The sequence below is a fragment of the Chiloscyllium punctatum genome, chromosome 3, assembly GCF_047496795.1.
Source record: "Chiloscyllium punctatum isolate Juve2018m chromosome 3, sChiPun1.3, whole genome shotgun sequence".
NCBI classification, from domain to species: Eukaryota; Metazoa; Chordata; class Chondrichthyes; order Orectolobiformes; family Hemiscylliidae; genus Chiloscyllium; species Chiloscyllium punctatum.
Window position 1 is genome coordinate 35,899,843 of NC_092741.1, and position 20,949 is coordinate 35,920,791.

The 20,949-nt window shown below is 40.9% G+C and overlaps 1 long non-coding RNA gene across 7 annotated transcripts in view; it reads left to right on the forward strand.

The window, feature by feature from the left end:
• The window catches only part of LOC140457857 (uncharacterized), a 560,696-nt gene that overhangs the window by 71,174 nt on the left and 468,573 nt on the right, over window positions 1-20,949 (forward strand). For all 7 annotated transcript variants that reach the window (XR_011953382.1, XR_011953377.1, XR_011953376.1 and 4 more), the window contains exon 2: window positions 5,128-5,155. This is a non-coding gene — a long non-coding RNA (uncharacterized lncRNA). The remainder of the gene's footprint in view (window positions 1-5,127; window positions 5,156-20,949) is intronic.

Genomic DNA, 20,949 nt, shown 5'->3' on the forward strand with positions numbered 1-20,949 from the left:
CCATAACCTCAAGTTCTAGTTCGCCCATAAGAGAAAACATCTTCACATCCACCTTGTCAAGGCCACTCCGGATTTGGTATCTTTCAATGTGCAATCACCAACAAACAATGTTCAGTACCATGAATGTCTCATGTATTAAAGCAGCCTAAATACAGCAAGGTGTGCACAATCAGGTTTGGGCTGACAAGTGGTAGTAATGTTTGTACTACACAGGTGTCAGGCAATGACCATCTCTGACGAGAGGGAGTCTAACCATTGTCCCTTTACTCTGTGGAGCTACTATTGCTGAATCCCCTGATATCAACATTGTTGCGGTTGCCATGGACCAGAAATGGAACTCAACTAACCATAAATACGGTGGCTGCAAGAGTGGGTCAGAGGCTAGGAATCCTGCAGTGAGTAACTCGCTTCCTAATTTTCCAGAGTGTGTTCACCATCTACACGCTGCAAGTAGGGAGTGTGATGGAGCACTCCCCACTTGCAGCTGCAACAACGCTCAAGAAACTTATCGCCATCCAGGATAAAGCAGCCTGTTTGATTGGCATCATATTCAAACACATCCACTCCCTCCACTACTGACACCTAGTGATAGCGGTGAGTTCCACCTACAAGCTGCTCTGAAAAATAACCATCCAGGCCCCTTTTTACTGACCAAACCCATGACCATTTCTATTTAGAAGGATAAGGACAACAGGTATGTGAGAACAGCACAATCTGCAAGCTCCCCTCCAAGGCACTCCTCATCCTGACTTGGAAATATATCACCATTTTCTTCAGTGGTGGTGCTGAGCCAAAATCCTGGAACTCCCTCCCTATTGACATTGTGAGTATAGACTGCAACGGTTCAGTAAGGCAGCTCACTATCACCTTGAGTGCAGCTAGGGATGAACAATAAATGCTGGGCTAGCTAGTGACACCCACATACTGTACTGGAAATTAATAAAACGTCTAGTTGCCTCTTACTCTTTTTGTAAACTCCAGCAGATACAAACCTAACCCTGTCCAACCTTTATTCATAGGCTAATTCATTAATTTCAGGTATTAATCTAGTAAACCTTCTCTGAACTACCTACAATGTATTTGTATCCTTCATTAGCTAATGTGATCAATACTGTGCACAATGACTCCAGATCCAGTCTATGTTGTGTAATGGAAGCATAAACTCCCTAATTTTATACTCCATCTCCTCAATAAATTATAAAATTCAATTAGCTTTCCTAATTACTTTGTATACCTGCATTCAAATCATTTTTTTGATTCATGTAACTTCTAACTTCCCTGTGACAGATCTTAGGCTAACTAGCCTGTAGTTTCCTGCTTTCTGTCTCCCTTTCTGAATAAAGGAGTTACTGTCATAATCTTGCAACCTAATGGGTCCGTCCCTGAGTTGCGTGTTAAAACCAATTCAGGAATTATTTCACTTTTTCAAGATCACAGGATGCAACTATCAAGACCCAGGCACTTGTCAGCCCAAAGACCCCAAAAGTTTAATTGGTACAATATTTCTGGTGATTGTGATCTTCCTGAGTTCCTTCGCCCATTCTATTGTATCGCTGATTCTTATAAACTACTTGAATCATCTATAGTGAAGACTGACACAAAATATCTGTTCAGTTCACCTTCTATTCGCTTATTTTCTGTTATTAATTCTGCAGGCTCCATTACAATAGGACCATCACTTCCTGATGAAAGGCTTATTCCCGAAATGTTGATTCTTGTGCTCCTCGGATGCTGCCTGACCTGTGCTTTTGCAGCACCACACTCTCAACTCTGATCTCCAGCATCTGTAGTCCTCACTTTCACCCATCACTCATTTTGGTTTATTTTTTAAAAAAATTATAGAAACTCTGATTATCTGTTGTTATATGTCTGACTAGCTTTCTCTTAGGCTTTGATTCTTCCTTTCTTATTATTTTTGATACTTTATTTTTTAAAATTCAATCCAGTCTTCTGATGTCACTTTTTTTGCGCAATTACATAATTTTAAAGTTGTTTTTAGTACTTTGTATAAAGTTGAAATTCACCATGAATTCCCTTGGAATTCTTCTTTCTCAATGGAATGTATGTATTCTGTATGTTCTTAAATATTCCCATAAATATCTGCCTCTGCATTTCTATTGACCTTTCATTTCACCTAACTTGTCAACTCACTTGAGCAACTTCTGCTTTCATTCCCTCTTTTTTAAAATTTAAAAATGAAGTCTCAGGCCCAGTCCACTTTCGCTCAGACTGAATGTAAAATTCAACCTATGATGGTCACTGCTGCCCTGGGGCATGTTCACATTGAGCTTGTTAATGAATCTTAGCTCTTTGCACAATACTTGCATTCAGGAGAAAGTTTACTTGTAATGAAAACTAAATACATATTAGCAGTTGATGCATTAAAATGATGTTATCCAGCCAACTTCTGCTTTCTGGGACAGTTGTAAAGAATTTGAAATGCCTGTTAATTTCCTATTTAAAAATAATGCCTCTGATTTTCCCTTTGCTTTTGACGGATGGGGATAAGTGATAGGTAGCAACTAACATGCTGTTCCCACTATGACAAAATCCAATGGACTGCCTGCAAGTTGTCATCAATTAAGAGCTTACAATCAAAACAATGGCAGCCAATAAGAAGCTGGGAGGCTCCAGGTCCTAAAGCCTGAGCACCAGTGAGGCTTACGCCTGAAGGGTCAAGCAGCAAAAATGTTTGTCTTTGTCTCACAGTGGGGGTTATTATGGGATTGGAAGCAAGGTCTAGGGCTTGGCTTTCAGAAGCCAGTCGCTTGTCTGTCTGTCATACCTCCAATTGCCCTGAAATTGAGGACATTCCCCCCTCCACCCCCAAACTCTAAACTCAGCAGGCTTGTTATTATGGTTTCCCCGGAAAAGCAGACACCTGTTTTTCTCTTTTTGGGGAGGTGGATGTTGAGGCACTTTTGCCATTAATGGACCCGTGAAAGGTCATTAAATTGCTGTCAGATCAAGAGTCGCTCCTGCACCTTCTTACTGAGCATCTATTTGCTGAAGTAGTGAAGGATGGGTGAGGGCCAACACTCCCATTTTCTTTACCCTTCTTGCCACTTCTCTCACCATCTCCAAGGAGAATAAAGTCATGCTGGGAGCACCCGAGGACACAGTCGCAAAGTGAAGGGTTGACCCTTTAGAACTGAGATGAGGAGAAATGTCTTTGTCCAGAGGTGGTGAATCTCTGGAACCAATGTCACAGAAGGCTGTTGAAACCATTGAATGGTCTTTTAAGACACTGATAGGCCCTTGATTGGTAAGGGGATCAAAGATTATGGAGAGAAGGTAGGACAATATGGTCGAGAATCCTATCAGAGCAGATTCAGTGGGCTGAGTGAGCTAATTTTCTGCTCCAATATCTTATGTCTTGCACTGAATTTTAAAACCACTTTTAACAATGAAGAACCCTAGCGCAGAGTTTTATAAACCTCTATAAGGTCACCTGACTCAGCGTTATTCTAATGACCTAAAATACTGAAGTTCTCAGCACATACCACTGCTATTGATTTTATTGTGGCACTGTTTAGAATTTCATATTTAACAATTTTGAAAAGTTCAACTGGACCTTCTCATTGTAAGACTTTCATTTAAATTGCCAAACCTTAAGAAACTCAGGATATTATTAAATTGGAGAGGGTGCAGAAAAGATTTATAAGGATGTTATCAGGAGTGGAGGGTTTGAGTTTTAAGGAGAGGCAGGATAGGCGGGGACCTTTTACGCTTGAGCATCAGAGGCTGAAGAGTGACCTTACAGAGGTTTATAAAATCATGAAAGCTGTGGATAAGGTGAATAGCTGAGGTCGTTTCCCCACGGTTGAGGAGTTCATAGCTATGGGGCATAAATCTAAGGTGAGCGGAGAAAGATTTTAGAAGGGGCCTGAGGGACAACGTTTTTACACAGCAGGTGGTTCATATGTGGAATGAACTTCCAGAGGAAGTGATAGATGCAGGTAGAGTTAGAACATTTAAAAGACATTTGGACAGGTGTGTATATATATAGGAAAGGTTTAGAAGGACATGGACTAAAAGCAGGCAAATGGGACCAGTTTTTAGTTTGGGAAAACTTGGTTGGTATGGACGAGTTGGACCAAAGGGTCGGTTTCCATGCAGTATGACTCTATGACTTCCCAAAGTGTTCTGAAGTGTATTGTTACGTCACGGGTTAAACCCTCCTGCTTAATTTAAACCAGCAACACAGAAAAGGTTTATACGGTGCAGTAATCTGTGAAAATTTAAGAGGCCAAGAACTATTAAGTAAAAATTAACAACTTTATTTCTTCTAATGTATAACAGAGAATAATTACCGTACAACTCCTTCCTCAAACCTATCTTTTACTTTCCCTTCTATAATACTAGTCCGATAAAACCCCTGATTAAGATTGATCAAAATTCAAATTTCAAAACCAGCCAGCTGTTGAATCTTCTCTTGATATCTTCCTCTGTCTTTTCTTAGGGATTTTTGTTTCACAGGTCACTGATCGATAAATTTACCTTTAAGAGAGCTTTTTTTTTTGGCAGTCTGGACATGCTGGTGGTTTGGCAGTTCTCCTCCAACTGTTCAATTCTTCCTAGTCTTATACTCCAAAGCATTGGATTGTTTCATTACTTTTAAAATTTTGTCAATATAGTAAATTCAAATTTGATTGGAGGGTGGTATTTTGGGGTATAATTTAAACCGATTGGCTGAATTTGAATTTATTTTATCATCTCCAGGCAACCAGCTACACTAGCTGCTGGACCAAAAGGTTACATTGTATCTTGTTCAGAACACTTGGTGCTGTATCAGGTAGTTCTGCTAGCTTTAACTCTCTTAAAGGTATAGTACCCCTTACACCTTCATAACAGTGTTACATTTATAATGTAGCAAATCCAGCAGTAAATTTGCACACCTACAAACCCCCACAGACTGCAATGGTCATGAATAATGCAAACTCATTACATGCAAAATTGCTGCAAATAGTAAACTTCAACGTTGCAAAGAACCAGTTGATCCAAGTAATTTTTAAAGGAAGCCAAATATTCTAAGTAAAGCAAAGTAAGACAATATTTTTATGGAGCCTTTTTTTGTTTTCACAATCCTGAGATTTGCTGGCTAATTTTAACTTGTTTCTTTTGCAGGATGGACAGCAAACTGAGCCACACCAAGGTAGGCATATTTATATTGAACAATACAGCACAGAACAGGCCCTTCGGCCCTCGAAGTTGCGCTGACCTGTGAACTATTCTCAGCTCGTCCCCCTACACTATCCCAAAATCATCCATGTGCTTATGTTCCATAACTTGCCCCAGCAGAGATTGCATTCAACCATTTGCCAATTATTATAATCCATTCAAAGTTTTTAAATTGCACAGTGATTAGGTGATTAACCTGACATCTTGATGTACAATGAAATAAAAGTAAAAACCAATTAAATGGAATCGAGAGATGTTCTCCGTGTCGGGTGTTTTTAGCATTTTTTAAAAAAAACATTTTAAGTTTTTCATTACCAAAATTCATGGATGTGTGACTGGGATGCCCAGCCTGTGTACTTATGGCAAAAAAATGGTGAAACCCCAAAAGATGTATGGAATTCCCTCCTGGCCATGGAGTAAATTACATTTAGATAGTTTGAGGCTTTTAACAATAATTGAACAAACTGAGGTATTGTTAAAAATTGTACGAGTGGGAAAGGATACCACGATGTTGGTGAAAAGGTAAATTGGAAAGCACTGTTTATTGAAAGCGGGCTAATTTCAATTTGATTATCTGTGGATGACCACATGCTGTTAGATTCTACATTGGGTGACTTTGTGGGTAAAGGTTCAATGGCCTTTTCTCAACTTGCAACAACTTATGTTATCTCAGGATTCTCCAGATTCTTTTTATGTTTTCATCCTCTCTAGGGAAAGGAAATAATTTCCTGATTTATTTCTACCCATTTTTGCAAGAGCTGATCATGCGCACACAACCTAATGTGCTCTGAATTAACATTGAAAAGAAAATAATTTTTCCTTCTTAAGATGACATTGGAAGCTTTGACTTGATTTCTTTTGTCGCATGTACCTAGGCACAGTGACATTTGCGTGCTGTATAGGCAGATCATACCATACAAAGTGTATTAGGGTGGTAGAACAGAGCCAAGGATGCAATGTTATGGCTGCGGAGAAGGCGCACAGAGAGCGAAATCAACATTAAATTTAAAATTTGAGAGGTCCATTCAGAAATCTAGTAACAGTGGGGAAGAAGCTGTTCTTGAATCTATTTGTATATGCATACAAACCTCTCGATGGAAGAGGGTGCGAGAGATCTTTGATTATGTTGCACTGAGGTGCAGTGCATAGGAAAGTTTAGGGGAGATGAATGTGCAAAAGACTCTAGGTTGTTAAATTACTCTTGAGATTGATTTGGTGGTTTTACTTCTGATCCTTGTGTACAGCCCACTTACTGCTACTGACACATGAGATTATTTTTACAGAGGATCCAGTTTTTATTTACTGCTGTTCTAGCACTGTTGAGATCCTCTGCCATCAATACATATTTGTTCTGCATGGAATGTAGTTATTGATGGATTAAATCAATATGTATTCTAGGCCAACACTGTCAAGACAGAGGGATCTCTCTTCAGGATTCCTCTAAATATGATAATGCCAAAGTGGAAAGTCTAAGCTTTGTGTTGCTCCCAGCATTTACAATCCAGGACACCTAGCCCTCTCTAGGGTTTAGCCCAATGAGTGAGTTAATTCGGATTTTCTTTGTGTATAAATGAAATTAGATTAGATTAGATTCCCTACAGTGTGGAAACGGGCCCTTTGGCCCAACCAGTCCACACCGACCTTCGAAGGAGTAACTACCCAGACCCATTTCCCTTTGACTAATGCACCTAACATGATGGGCAATTTACCATGGGCAACTCACCTGACCTGCACATCTTTGGACTGTGGGAGGAAACAGGCGCACTTGGAGGAAACCCACGCAGACACTGGGAGAATGTGCAAACTCCACACAGTCACCTGAGGCTGGAATCGAACCTGTGGCTAACCACTGAGCCACCTTTATTTTAGCATTTTTATTTTTAACAGAAAGGATATTTGCTCAGTTTAGAACAGATTGTAAAAACTTTGCTATCAAATCCAAACAAAGGACTATTTCCATTTTCTGTGGCACCTTTTCAAAGCTTCTAAATATTCCAATGTGCTTGACAGCTAGTGAAGTAAGATGAAGTGTGGCTGGAATCATTCTTGTAAATTGCTTCTGTAGTCACCATGCATGTGTGCATGCTCACACGTGCGCACACGCACTGATGTTCCTACACACGCGCATTCACATACACAATCACATACACAATGAACGGATCATTTTATTTATTCTCAACCTGCCCAGGGGAGCTCACTGTTGCTATTCTTCAAAATAGCGGTGTAGGATCTTTTCACACTCACTTGTGTGTGAAGTTATTAATGGCTCAACAACTCATCTAAAAGATGGTGTCTCTAACTGTGCGGCACACCCTCTCTGTCTTGAGCATGTTGGCCTAGAATGTGTATTTAGGCTTCTGAAGGGGGGATTGGAAACAATATCAGATTGGGAGGAGAGATACAAACTGGGAGTGGCAGAGAACAGTGAAACGTGTACCACGTTCAGGCAAAATCTGAATGATAAGGTGCCAGTGGAAAGTGATTCAAAGTTCTACAAGATATCAATTATTTATGAAACCAGTGAAAATATCTGTGAATGCCACCAGTATAATGAGTAACTCTCTCACCTCTGGTCTGTTCTGAGTCAGATGATGCTACGATTGGTTTTAACACTGCTGAGGTTGCAAAGGCAGTACTGCTCTGCTCGATATTTACTGTAGGTTAATACTGTTGAGAAATAGAGATCCTGACTATTACTGATCAAAGGACACGTTTTGTGGAAGATCTTTTATCTTGCACTCATCAGTCCATACAAGGCACCTATTGTTCTGTCTGTCCTTTTAAACCAATTATTGCCCTTTTAGTGTCCACAGTCTGACTCCACAGCTGGTAGACGCTGTGCAGTGAAAGGACAAGCTAATTTAGGAAGGTTATTTTTCACTTAGATGGGAAGGAAGTGTACTTTAGAGTATGCCTCCCAATCCCATGCCCAATTCCCTTCATTCCCAAAACTCTCAGGACTTGCTGCCTCTCACATCCATGCCACTTCGCAAGCCCAACTGCAGCTCCAGTTATGCTCATTACCTGATCTAACACTGCTAGCCAGTCAGATTACTGACACTGCTGGGTGGCCTTTGTAGAAACTTGTCAGTTTCTTAACTGACTGTGTTTCAGATTGGTGACCTTTTATCTGATCGTTGAACCAGCTCAGGGATTGTAGCAGCATTTCTGCTCCAGTGTTAAACCCAGACGGATGATGGCGGTAGCTAGTCATTGCTACATCACCCAAGGTGAGACTTTCTCATTGAGGCCATTTTGTCCTGGAACTTTTCCCCAGTATGGCTAACTACTTTCAAGGGAGGAGAGGCAAAACTGGAAATGGGGGTGGTGGGGGGAAATATGGCTTTGAAGCTGATGTTAATGGGTGCTGCTGTTTGTGGGACTTCACCCAGACACTGCTGCCCTTTAAGAAAAGAGCTCATCACCATTTTTTCCAAGGAAACAAAGGCTGATCCAGCCAGCGATGTCCATATTTGTGAAATAATTTTTAAAAAAAAATATAAATTGTGGTTAAATAACTGAAACTCAAATCACTTTGGATTATTGGGTGATGGGAGGAAAAAATACAGGTCAAAATATTTTTGTTTTAGTAATATGGTGCAGAAGTGCTGCGTATTTATATCAATCTCCAATAATCTTGGTGTAGAAGGTAGAGTTGGGGCTCTTCAAAACTGATATGCAAATATGAATATGAAAGGGACATATCGGTATATTTTGATAGCTGCAAAGGTCTATAGCCAGAAATAGTATCTTTTTTTATAGTTTCTGAAAAGGTCATTGTTAACAGACATATTTAGATTTTTTTAAAAACAGGGTATTTGGATACGTAAAGAAAAGTTTTTAATCATGCAGTTTCCTGTCACGCTGCCCTTTTTGAGTTTGCGTTTCCCTGTGGGAAACATCTGGCTTGTGCTTGATATTTCACCTCATTCATATTTCCTCCCAGCACCCTGCTCTCATCCACCACCACCCCCCCCCCCCCCTCCGCACAACTTCCCACATAATACAACTCAAACCAGTCATGAGGAGATCCCTGAAGGAGCTCAGATCTATCTGATAAAATTCTGGTGCATTTTAGACCATTGCCTCTTCAGTCCATCTACTGAATAATTGGCCCTTCTCTCACTCTTCTACTTGAATCTATCCTTTGTTCATCAACCTAGAATAAATGAAGTTAAATTTCTTCAATGCTCAGCTTCTTTGAATTGGAAGATTTTGTTTCAACCATTCTACTCCGAAGGCATTTTCCCCCCCAGAGTTCACTTCCACCATTTTGAACCCATGGTAGTTTTACTCTAGTAGTGCACTGTGAAGTCCTGTTCCTGATATTAATCTTCACTTGTGTTATCTTTTCTTCTTGCAACATGTAGCACCTTGTCCTCGTCTTTGCATGTTATTACTTAGCTACTTAGAAATTTTACCGAACTCCTTTTGTAAGTTGCAGACTGTTTCATTGATTCACAGGTTCCCCTTGTTTGGTGAAATGGCTTTCTCTCCTTTTTTGTGCTATGTCATAACTGGACTGGGTGTGGGTTGGGGGGGCGGGGGGGGTGACAAAGAAGGATGCAGCCTCTAGGACTCAAAATCGAGTCAATAATTTTACAGCCTGACTCCATCCTTCCATTTTTTTTATGCATCACGGGAATGAATTTCTGTGTTGCAAGTGGTATGCTTTTAATCCCTGATATTTTGTTTGTGTTGTTGTCAAATGATTCTCCTGGTCATGTTTTGAAGGAGCATACAGTTAAGAAGCAAAAATAGAGATTGCTGGAAAAGCTCAGCAGGTCTGGCAGCATCTGTGGAGAGAAATCAGAGTTAGTGTTTCCAGTCGAGTGACCCTATCTCAGACCAGAACGATCTGTTGAGCTTTTCCAGCAATCTTATTTTTTTTGTTTCTGATTTACAGCATCTGCGGTTCTTTTGGTTTTTATACAGTTAAGAAGGTTGCTTGCATGTTGAGCACAACACAATTTTGAGGACTTATATGCTGCTTGTTTGAATTTTAAAGGGAATGTTTGTTCAGTAGCTTTATGGAAATTTTAGTAAAAACGCCCAGCATGTTGATTAAAATTATGTGCTCTCTTTCACTTTTATTAAACAAAGCCTCAATGGGGATATTTGTCAAGGTCAAGTGCTCTTCCCATCCTGAAATCCCCACCACCCACCTCATCCCAGATCCATCCCTCCCTTTGAGCAAAAATAACATTGCTAAGATTTCTCAATGTGGCGGTGCAAATCTCGACTGTAACTATGGATGGTGGTTGAGGCGGGGTGGAAGAAGAAAGGGCTGTTTGTTTTCAGCTTGATGACTGACCAGGCAAGTTGCCAGTGATCAGAAGTTGGCTTGCTCGAAGCTACCTCCTTTGGTTTGGTCTGTTTGGATATTTCTGCTGCGCTATTTGGCTGCAGCATTGTAGGAGTTGCCAGGTGAGTAGGCCTGATTGGACAACCTGACTCTGTGTGCTGTGGCCAACCACCAATCATGCACTTGAAGGTTGTGCATAGGCCAGAAATGTCAATGACCTGATTTAAATAATGAAAACCTTGAGATTCTGAACCAGTGAAATTTCTGTTCAGGAGCAGATTATTGACGGGAGGATTGCTGGATTGTTCTCTTTGTACAAGCTGAACCAGACTAAACTTATTGATTTGATGGGTAGTCAACAAATATCCCTTTGCAAAGTCACAATGTTTTTGTGAAATGCACAAGTAGTAATTACAGGAACAGTTGCACTGCAGCTATTGGTCATGCCATGCAGAGAAGATTCACCCAGGGTTCTTCATACCCACAGTTCTTTGTTTCGTTTCACCAGGATGTTGCCTGGGATGGAATGTTTCAGTTATGAAAGGCTGGCTTAGCTCAGGTTTTCTTTGGAGCAGAGAAGGTTGAGGGGGAATCTGTTAGAGGTGTATAAGATTGAGAGGCACGAACAGGGCGCATAGAAAAACAACTGTTTCCCTTGGTCGAAGGGCTAATATCAAGGGGGCATAATTTTAAAGTGAGAGGCAAAATTATTTCGAGGTGACTTTGAGGGAAAATCTTTTTTCACCCAGAGTCTTGAATGCACTACCTGGGCAGATAGTTGATGGAGATAAACTTACAACCTATTAAAAAGTGCTTGGATGACCACTTGAAATATCCTAACATTCAAGGTTATTGGTCTAATGAGGGAAAGTGGGCCTACTGGAGGTAGTAATGTATTGTTGGCAGCTCAGACTGGATGGGTGAAAGGGCCTCTTTTGCACTATATGATTCTGCTTCTGTGCAATCAGTGATCGAACTGAGTGCCATACCTTCACTGCTGTTCACTCATTAATATGGTAGTGCTGAACTCTACAACCTTCCCAAGCTGATATCTTACTCTGGTGAAGCCAACTCAACAGATAAATAAACAAGGAAGTAAAAGTTGACCAAAAAAAAACCCAGAAATAACCTTTTAAACTAAACTAAGTTATAAAGCAGAACCAAGTGTTTTCAGAGTGTGAGTATTCATACCTGTTACAACTTGTAGTGAATAGAATAAATGAATTTCAGTTAGTTTAAGAAACCACGGATGACCTTATGGGCAGCTGTTGCCTATACAAAAGATATATTTCTTTAAAATTTTCTTCATTCCTGGAATGGGGGAAATGCTGGTTTGACCAGCATTTATTGCCTGTCCCTAATTGTCTTTAAGGTGGTGATGAGCTCCCTTCTTGAACCTTCACAATCTGGGTGCTGTAGGTAAACTCACTATGTGTTCCAGAGGGAGTTTCAGAATTGTAAGCCTTTGACAGTGAAAGAACAGCGATTATATTTCCAAGTCAGGATGGTGAGTGGCTTGGAAAGGAGTTTGAAGGTGGTGGAGTTCCCATGTATCTGCTGCCCTTGTCCTTCTAGAAGGAAGTGGTTGAGAGTTTGAAAGTGTGGCTGGATGGGCCGCCTGAAAAAATGAATTTATGCTGGACAATAATAAATTTACCATGGAGTTACAAAAGATGGGCAATGATTAAAGCATGCTGGGAAATAGAACCCAGCCTTGACCAAAGTAACTGTGCTAATCCACATGCTACAGACTCCAGACAGGCTACAGCTGCCCACAGTCAGTTTGCAAACTAACTTGACAGCTGCGGACCCTTCAATACACACCTAAAATTGGACTTGAATGGGGCAATGGAATGTTGCCCTCTGGACAGTCGGGAGCAGCAAGTCATTCTCTAGACATTGAGGCCCCAGCACCCTTATTTGGAGGAGGCTACGTGCACCAGCACCTAATGGACTACTAAGGGCCCCCTGCCATCAATGTGCCAATCCCTGGTTGAGTCTGGTTGATCAGAGTGATCGAACATGATCAATCCATTGGCAGATCCTCAAGACACTTCCAAAAGGGTGCGAAGGATAAGAATCACCACAAAACCCTACTTAGCGCGGTAACTCGAAAATAACCATTGAAGGAGAAGACACCTCCAAGCTGTTCAGAAGAAGAAGAAAACATCACCACATGGAGCCCGGCCAAGTTCTCGTGTGGTGGTATACAAACATGCAAAGTTAAGTTAAAGCATAACATAGTTTGTAGGTTTTTTTTGTTAGAATATTAAAGTATGTTATAAAATAATATTAATTGTATTCAATAAACGAATATTATTGTCTATAAGAGTCGACTCACAGCTCTATTGCTAAATATAAGAATTTTAACATACTGCGTGGCAGTCATGATTTGGAGATGCTAGTGTTGGACTGGGGTGTACACAGTTAAACATCACACAACACCAGGTTATAGTCCAACCTGAGCATTGGTGGATGGAGTAGATGCTTGTGGATGTAGTGCCAATCAAACAGGCTGCTTTGTCCTGAATAGTATCAAGCTTCATGAATGTTGTTGGAACTGTACTCAACCAGGCAAGTGGGGAGTGACTTGGGCCTGTAAGTGGTGGATAGGCTTTGGAGGGTCTGGACATGAGATACTTACGGCAAGATTTCTAACCTCTAACCTGCTCTTGTTACAGCATTTGTATGACCAGTCCATTTTAACAGTAACGCCCACAATGGTAACAATTGAAAAGTCATCGATGTAATTGACATCATTGAAATGTCATAAACGGTTAGAATCTGTCTTGGAAATAACCATTGCTTGGCATTTGTGTAGTGTGAATGTTCCTTGCTACTTGTCAGTTCAAATCTGAACATTATCTGGGTTTTGCTGCATTTGGACTTGGACTGTTACAGTATCTGAGGAGTTGCGAATGGTGCTGAACATTATGCATTCATCAGCAAGCTACTGATCTTATGGTGAGGGAAGGCTATAATGTGCAAAAGCCATATTGTTTTGTGCAAGCTGGGGTGTTATGGCATATTTTGTTCATTTCACACCCACTGCAATTTGTTGTATTAATTTTTATACTAGTGAACAATTTTCCATTGGTTGTTCTTGGAATAGAGATGGGAGGAGAAAGGAGGAAACTAACTTAATTGTATTATGGGGGTATTAAATAATTATATTTGGAACAAAACTCTTAAGTATATATTTCATGTTACCGAAGATTTACGATACTTGTCTATTGTGCTTGAAACAGATTTCTATTCTTGGAATATTTCCGTGTTCAGGCCCAATGCAAGTTGTGGAATAGTAATGTCTGGAGATAGTAAGGACTGCAGATGCTAGAAAGTCAGATTCAATAAAACGTGCAGCTGAAAAAAGCACAGCAGGTCAAGCAGCATCAGAAGAGCAAGAGAGTCGATGTTTCAGGTTGGGACCTTTCATCAGGAAATGGGGTTGGGGTTGGGGCTGGGGGAAAGGTAGAGGGATGGTGATAGTTGGTTGCAGGTAGGAGGTGATTGTGATTGGTCAGTGGGAAGGTGAGCTGAAAATGTATTGCTGGAAAAGCGCAGCAGGTCAGGCAGCATCCAAGGAGCAGGAGAATTAACGTTTTGGGCATGAGCTGCCTGATGCTGCCTGACCTGCTGTGCTTTTCCAGCAACACATTTTCAGCATCTGCAGTCCTCACTCACTACCCCTCCCCCTCCCCCCTCCCCCCAGTGGGAAGGTGAAGCAGATAGGTGGGAAGGAAGATGGATAGGTTAGGTCAGGTCAAGGGGGTGGGGTAAAGATGGAGAGCTGGATCTGGGCTGAGGTGGGTGATGGAGAGATTTGGAAGCTGGTGAATTCTTTGCTAAGGCCATATGGTTGTGAGCTCCCGGGGTGGAAGATGAGGTGTTCTTCCTCTGACCTCCTTGTCTGCTTTTCTCTTCCTCTCTGAGCCACTGCTTAATCTACTTATTTTCTGTTTGTGACACACTTAATTACAAGTTGACAAGACATTTAACAAACTATAACCCAACTTCTCTGTTGCAGGTTGAAGTGTGACTGTGACTCAGAGTTAATGTAGCAGAGCCAAACAGAAATTTTCAATGACAGCACTATAATCGCACTCATGAACTTATCGTGCATCTCTTATCCATTCCTACAAGCGTTTGATCAATTGTTAAGTTTAGCACTTCAAAGTTCATTCTCAGTGACACATCATTAGAAAGTGCTTAAAATAACACATTTGAAAACACTTTCAAAATTTTATTAATTTCGTTTATATTTGCATAAAGTTTTTTTTGTAAATTTTTTAAAAGTTAAAAACAATGGATTTCAGAAATACTGCACATATTTGGTCAGTACCTTATAACCATTGAGGTAAAAACAATGACTGCAGATGCTGAAAACCAAATACTAGATTAGTGGTGCTGGAAGAGCACAGCAGTTCAGGCAGCATCCAACGAGCAGTGAGATCGATGTTTCGGGCAAAAGCCCTATTCCTGATGAAGGGCTTTTGCCCGAAACGTCGATTTCGCTGCTCGTTGGATGCTGCCTGAACCGCTTTGCTCTTCCAGCACCACTAATCCAGTACCTTATAACCATTGCCCCACCTTTCCCATGAACATGCCAGGTAGTGCTTTGACTAAGTAGTTAGATGCAGAACAATAAAACCATTTTTAGTGGAATTGGAGATGTGCCTAGGAAATGGTGCATATATATCTAAAATATTCATACCTGGATTTTCATAGTTCATGCCTATAAACTTGGAGGAAGTGTTATTAAGTTTATAGTATTTTAAAGATCATACTTGTTGAAGTAGCATTCTCGCACTTTCCCTTGGTATGAAAACCTTTTTTAAAAAAAACCTCTCTATAAGTTTGCTTTGATCCTGCCCCCGCCACCCCGCACTCAGTTTTACTGTTCAGGACACTTGTCTCTGGTTGTCATGGCTGAGAAAGAGAATTTGCTGTGAGTGGTTACTTTCAACTCTTCTTACTGATGAATGTTAGCCAGACAATAACACTAATGGGGTTCGTGAAATACTTTTAAACTATCTAAGATATTTTGTTTCTTTTTCAACCAGCACACACTTGTATGCAATGTATAATAACTTGACCATGGCTGAATACTGGGAATGTTCATTTGGCCCGTGCGCAGAAGGCATTTGGACGTTCTGTCTTTTCGATCTGAGCAGCCGACCCCCATGTGTTCAGATGAAAGTTATTACGTTATTCAAAGAGCAGTCGATTTCCCTTGGCATCGTGACCAGCGTTTATCTCCCAACTGGTTAACATTACGTTTTTTTTTGGGCTCAGTTGCAGCACCAGCTGAGGTCACCATGAAGGTCCTGCCTTCTCGACCTTTGTGTGAATACAGGATTGTTGAAGGGATCCTATTGGAAATTAAGAGGAAATATCTTTCCCCAAAAAGTAGTGTGAATGTGGAATTCACTTCTCCAGAGAATGATTGAAGTGAATAGTACGGATTCATTGAAGGGAAACTATGTTGGAGGGTGGAGTAGATGCTTACGATAGTAGATTTAGATGAGGAAAAGAAATGGGAGGAGATTTGAGTAAAGCTTAAACTCTGGCAAGGACTGGTGGGACCAAATGGACTGTGTATAAAATGGACTACAGATCCTGTGTATAAAAATGTTGGAAAGCTAAACTAAATGCTCAGAAATATGTTTAACTCGTAACTGCTTTCTAAGATGCTCATTTGTATCAAAACAGTGCTTCAAGGAAGTAGCTCAGTGCCAGCTTTGTCAAGGACCTTCTTTTTTTTTATTTTTTTGGAGATGGCCAACAAAATGTAGACCTTGCCAAGGATGGTCACGTCCCATAAGATCATATTTTAAAATTGGCACATTGAGTGAGAGAGTAGTTAGGGTGAGAATGGGACTACAAAAAAAACTGAGGAAAAAGCTTGTAACGAAGAGACAGGACAGGGCAGAACAGCTAAATAAAGGTCTGTCTTTCCCCTTTTGTAGATGACACACTAAAATAGCAGACTTAGAGGCAACAGGTGGGTGTGGAAGAGTAATGGAAAGACAGTGTTGAGGGAAAACTGGCAGGAAGGAAATTGTTCAAACTTAAGGTTGATGATTCATTAAAATGGAATACAGCCAAATACTGAAGTTATCCAAGAAGAGAGGTACAAGAACAAAGAAAATTTAGTGCACGGGAACAGGCCCTTTGGCCCTCCAAGCCAAATGTACTGTCTAAACCTGTCAGTCAATTCCTAATCATCTGCAACCCTCTGCTCCCCACCTGCTCATGCATCTGTCCAGACGCATCTTAAATGAATCCACCGTTCCTGCCTCTACCACCTCTGCTGGCAATGCGATCCAGGCACCTACCACCCTCTGTGTAAAGTACTTGCCGCGAGTATCCCCCTTAAACTTTCCACCTCTCCCCTTGAGAGCGTGACTTCTCATTATGGAATCCTTCACCCTTGGATAAAGCTTGTCTCTATTCACTCTGTCTATACCCTTCATGATTTTATAAACTTCAATCAGGTCCCCCCTCAATCTCCTGTTTTCTAATGAAAATAAACCTAACCTACTCAACCTCTCTTCATAGCTAGCACCTTCCATACAGGCAGCATCCTCGTAAAGTTTCTCTGCACCCTCTCCAAAGCATCCACATTCTTTTGGTAATGTGGTGACCAGAACTGTACACAGTATTCCAAATGTAGCCAAACCAATGTCTTGTACAATTTTAACATGACTTGCCAGCTCTTATACTCAACACCTTGTCCAATGAAGGCAAGTATACTATATGCCTTCTTGATCACTCTACCCACCTGTGCAGTAACCTTCAGGGTACAATGGACCTGCACTCCCAGAACTCTCTGCTCATCAACTTTTCCCAAGGCTCTTCCATTCATTGTATAATTTGCTCGAGAATTAGTCTTGCCTAAATGCATTACCTCACATTTGCCTGGATTGAAATCCATCTGTCACTTTTCCACCCATCTCTCCAGTCTATTTATATCCTCCTGTATTCTTTGACAGTCCCTTATGCTTTCTGCGACTCCACCAATCTTCGTGTCATCAGCAAACTTGCTGATCATACCAACAGTGTCCTCTTCCAGATCATTTATGTATATTACAAACGACAGTGGCCCCAAAACTGCGGAACACCACTGGCCTCCTTTTCTCCATTTCGAGAAACTCCCTTCAACTACTACTACTCTGTCTCCTGTCGCTCAACCAGTTCTTTATCCACCTAGCTAGAACACCCTGCACACCATGTGACTTCACTTTCTCCATTAGTTTACCATGGTGAACCTTATGAAACGCCTTACTAAAGTCCATGTATATGATATCAACAGCCCTTCCTTCATCTATCAACTTGGTTACTTCCTCAAAGAACTCTATTAAGTTGGTAAGGCACGATCTTCCCCGCACAAAACCATGTTGCCTATCACCTGATAAGCCCATTCATTTCCAAACATAAATAGATGCTATCCTTCAGTATCCTCTCCAGCAACTTTCCCATCACCGACATCAGGCTCATTGGTCTGTAGTTACCTGGAATATCCCTACTACCCTTCTTGGACAGGGGGACAACATGAGCAACATGAATTTCAAATAAATGCTAAGAATAAAAAGGGAGATTACTCCTCGTAATCCCTCCAGTGTGGAAGCTGGCCATTTGCCCATTGAGTTCATACCAACCCTCTGAATAGCATCCCATCCAGACCCATCCTATCCCTGTAAACCTGCATTTCTCATGGCCAATCCACACAGCCTGCACATCTTTGGACTATGGGAGGAAACGCATGCAGACATGGAAAAAGTGCAAGTTTTACACAGTGCCCAAAGGTGGAATTAAACTCAGGTCCCTGGTGCTGTGAGGCAGCAATGCTAACCACTGAGCCATCCTCGGTGTGGTGGGGAAAAAAATCTGTTGGGAGTGGGTTTGAATCTGGAGTTCTGTCTGATTTCCTAATTCTTTAAATTTGATAAAGCTGATAGACCTCAAGGAAAGTGAAGTTCAACAAAATTAACACAAATTATTGTCAGGAAGAAATTCCAGGTGTTAGGTGAAGGGAGTTATAATGTTGAACTGATGATGATTCTTATATAATAGAAATTGCCATTCAGCATGGTTTGGATTTTTTTGAAGAAATAACAAAATTTATTTCACTGTCTCGAATGGCAACTTTCCATTTCATACTGAATTCCATCAAACGATTCATAGAATTTTACAGCGTAGAAGGCGGCCATTTTATTTGCTGCACCTGCTGCATCTCTGAAACATCTGTTTATTTAATCCCAGACTCTACCCTTTCCTCACTTTGTTTATTAATTTTTTTTTGCTTGTTTTTCAATATTTATCCACTTCCCTTTTGAAATCTATTCTAGGCCTGCTTCCCCTGCGTATTTCTGATAGGGAACTTCCACATCCAAACAATATGCTGCTTTAAAAAAGAAATGTATCCTTACGTGAGTGGGGGAAAATGCATGGAATGGTTGTAGTACAGCCAAAGTCGGTGGGGTCACGTACCCCACTCATTGGTCAGTGAGATGGCAGGAAACCTCATCACCCGTAAAAAAAATACTAGCCCCCAGGTCTTCTGCCTTTTTTTTTAACCAGTTCTTGGTTGGAAGTCTGCAAAACTCATTGTGGAAAATCATGTGACCCCCAATCCTTGGATTGAAGTAGTAGTCTCTTTCATCTCTCAATCCTCTCCAAGCACTTCACATACAAAGAATTGCACGTGTGCTAAGTGGGTGTTGAGTAGCGAAATTCAACAAAATCTCTGAAACAATGAAATGAGCGGTTTTATAAAGACCGATTTGAGGAGGAATTTCTTCTCTCTCAGGATTGTGGATCTCTGGAGTTCTTTACTGTGGATGGCTGTTGAGACTGAGTCATTAAGAATATTCAAGACTGAGACTGAGTCTTATTCAGCAAGGGAGATGAGAGTTATGGGCAAAAGGCAGGAAAATGGAGTTGAAGATTATCTGATCAGACATGGTCTACTTGATAACCAAACAGACTAAATGGGCCGAATGGTCTACTTTTGTTGCTGGGCCTTAGTTTCTTACGGTCTAATTGGATTTTAGTGGTGTCAGTTGAAATAAAACTGTTTGTTCTCCACATTTTTTGTGAACTGGTAAAACAGGCAGAACTTGGTTTAATGTCTCACCAGAAGGGTGTCACCTCTGACTATACCGTCCGCCCTGAGCATTACACAATAATATAGATTACTTTCTTGAACCGACAATGAGTCAGAGGTGATCAGCAGAGCCACACTGATACTTAATTAAATTGGCTGGAGGTTTCTTCCTACCTACTTAGAACAGACGATATGATTTCAGCTTAAAACTGTTGAAAATAGCATTGAGCATTTATGCATGCAGGCAAATTTGAAGGAACATAAAACAAACTTATTGCAAGGAATTGTTTTCCCTGCCATGATGTCTTACTTTATATTACACGTATGGAAAATGCAACCTATCAATAAATTTGCGCTGTGTCCTCATCGTGAAATCATTTCAGAGATGCTGCATATTAAATGATGGGGTGTGAACAATAACACATTATTGTTTCCATTATTCAAAGAAGTAATTATATGCTATCTAGCCTGCAACCAAACCATGACTAGTCACTTAGATTACTTGATTACTTTAAACTTTATTAACTGGTCAGTGCTTTAAGGAAAATTAAGGAAAACGTAGTAATTTATCTGCAGTGGCTGATCAGAGAATTGCAGCTTTCAGCCTAGGTTCCAGTTGGTAGCAGCTTTGCCTCACGAAATATCAGGCTGTGTGTTGAAGCTCTGTGATGGTGACAGGAGCAACAAAGTCTGGTTTGACCACCAGACCACCTGAGGAAGTGCTGCGTTGTTGGTAATGCCATTAAACAGAGACCCCATCTGTCATCTCCAGAGTGGAAGGGGGTGGGGGTTCTTAAACATATGATCAAACAAATTAGGAGCAGGAAAGATCTTTCACCCATTTGGATAAGTTCATAGCTGATCTGTGGCCTCAACTCCACTTTCCAACTTGACCCCAATACCTTTTGAGCCCCTGGTTAGTAAAGAATCTATCAATCTCTGCCTTTTTAAAAACAAAAATTCCATAACTCTACCACCCCAGATTTATGGGGAAGACACTTCCAAAGACTTGTGAATCTGAGTTTCTCTCACAAGGGAATCCATCTTCTCAACATACATCCTGTTTAGACCCTTGGGATTGTCTATGGTTCAATAATATCAGCTGTTATTCCTAACTCCAGTGGATGCAGCCCAGCCTATTCAACATTTTCTCAAGATTAGCATGCCACCCTCCACCCCCCAAATAAAAACCACATACAAACCAAACCTGGAATCAAGTTGAGTGGACCATCTTTTGAAGGCTTCAAGCAAATTTACAGTCTGCTTGGGTTTCCTCGGAGTGCTCCGGTTTTCTCCCACAATCCAAAGATGTGTAGGTTAGGTGAATTGGCCATGCTAAATTGCCCATAGTGTT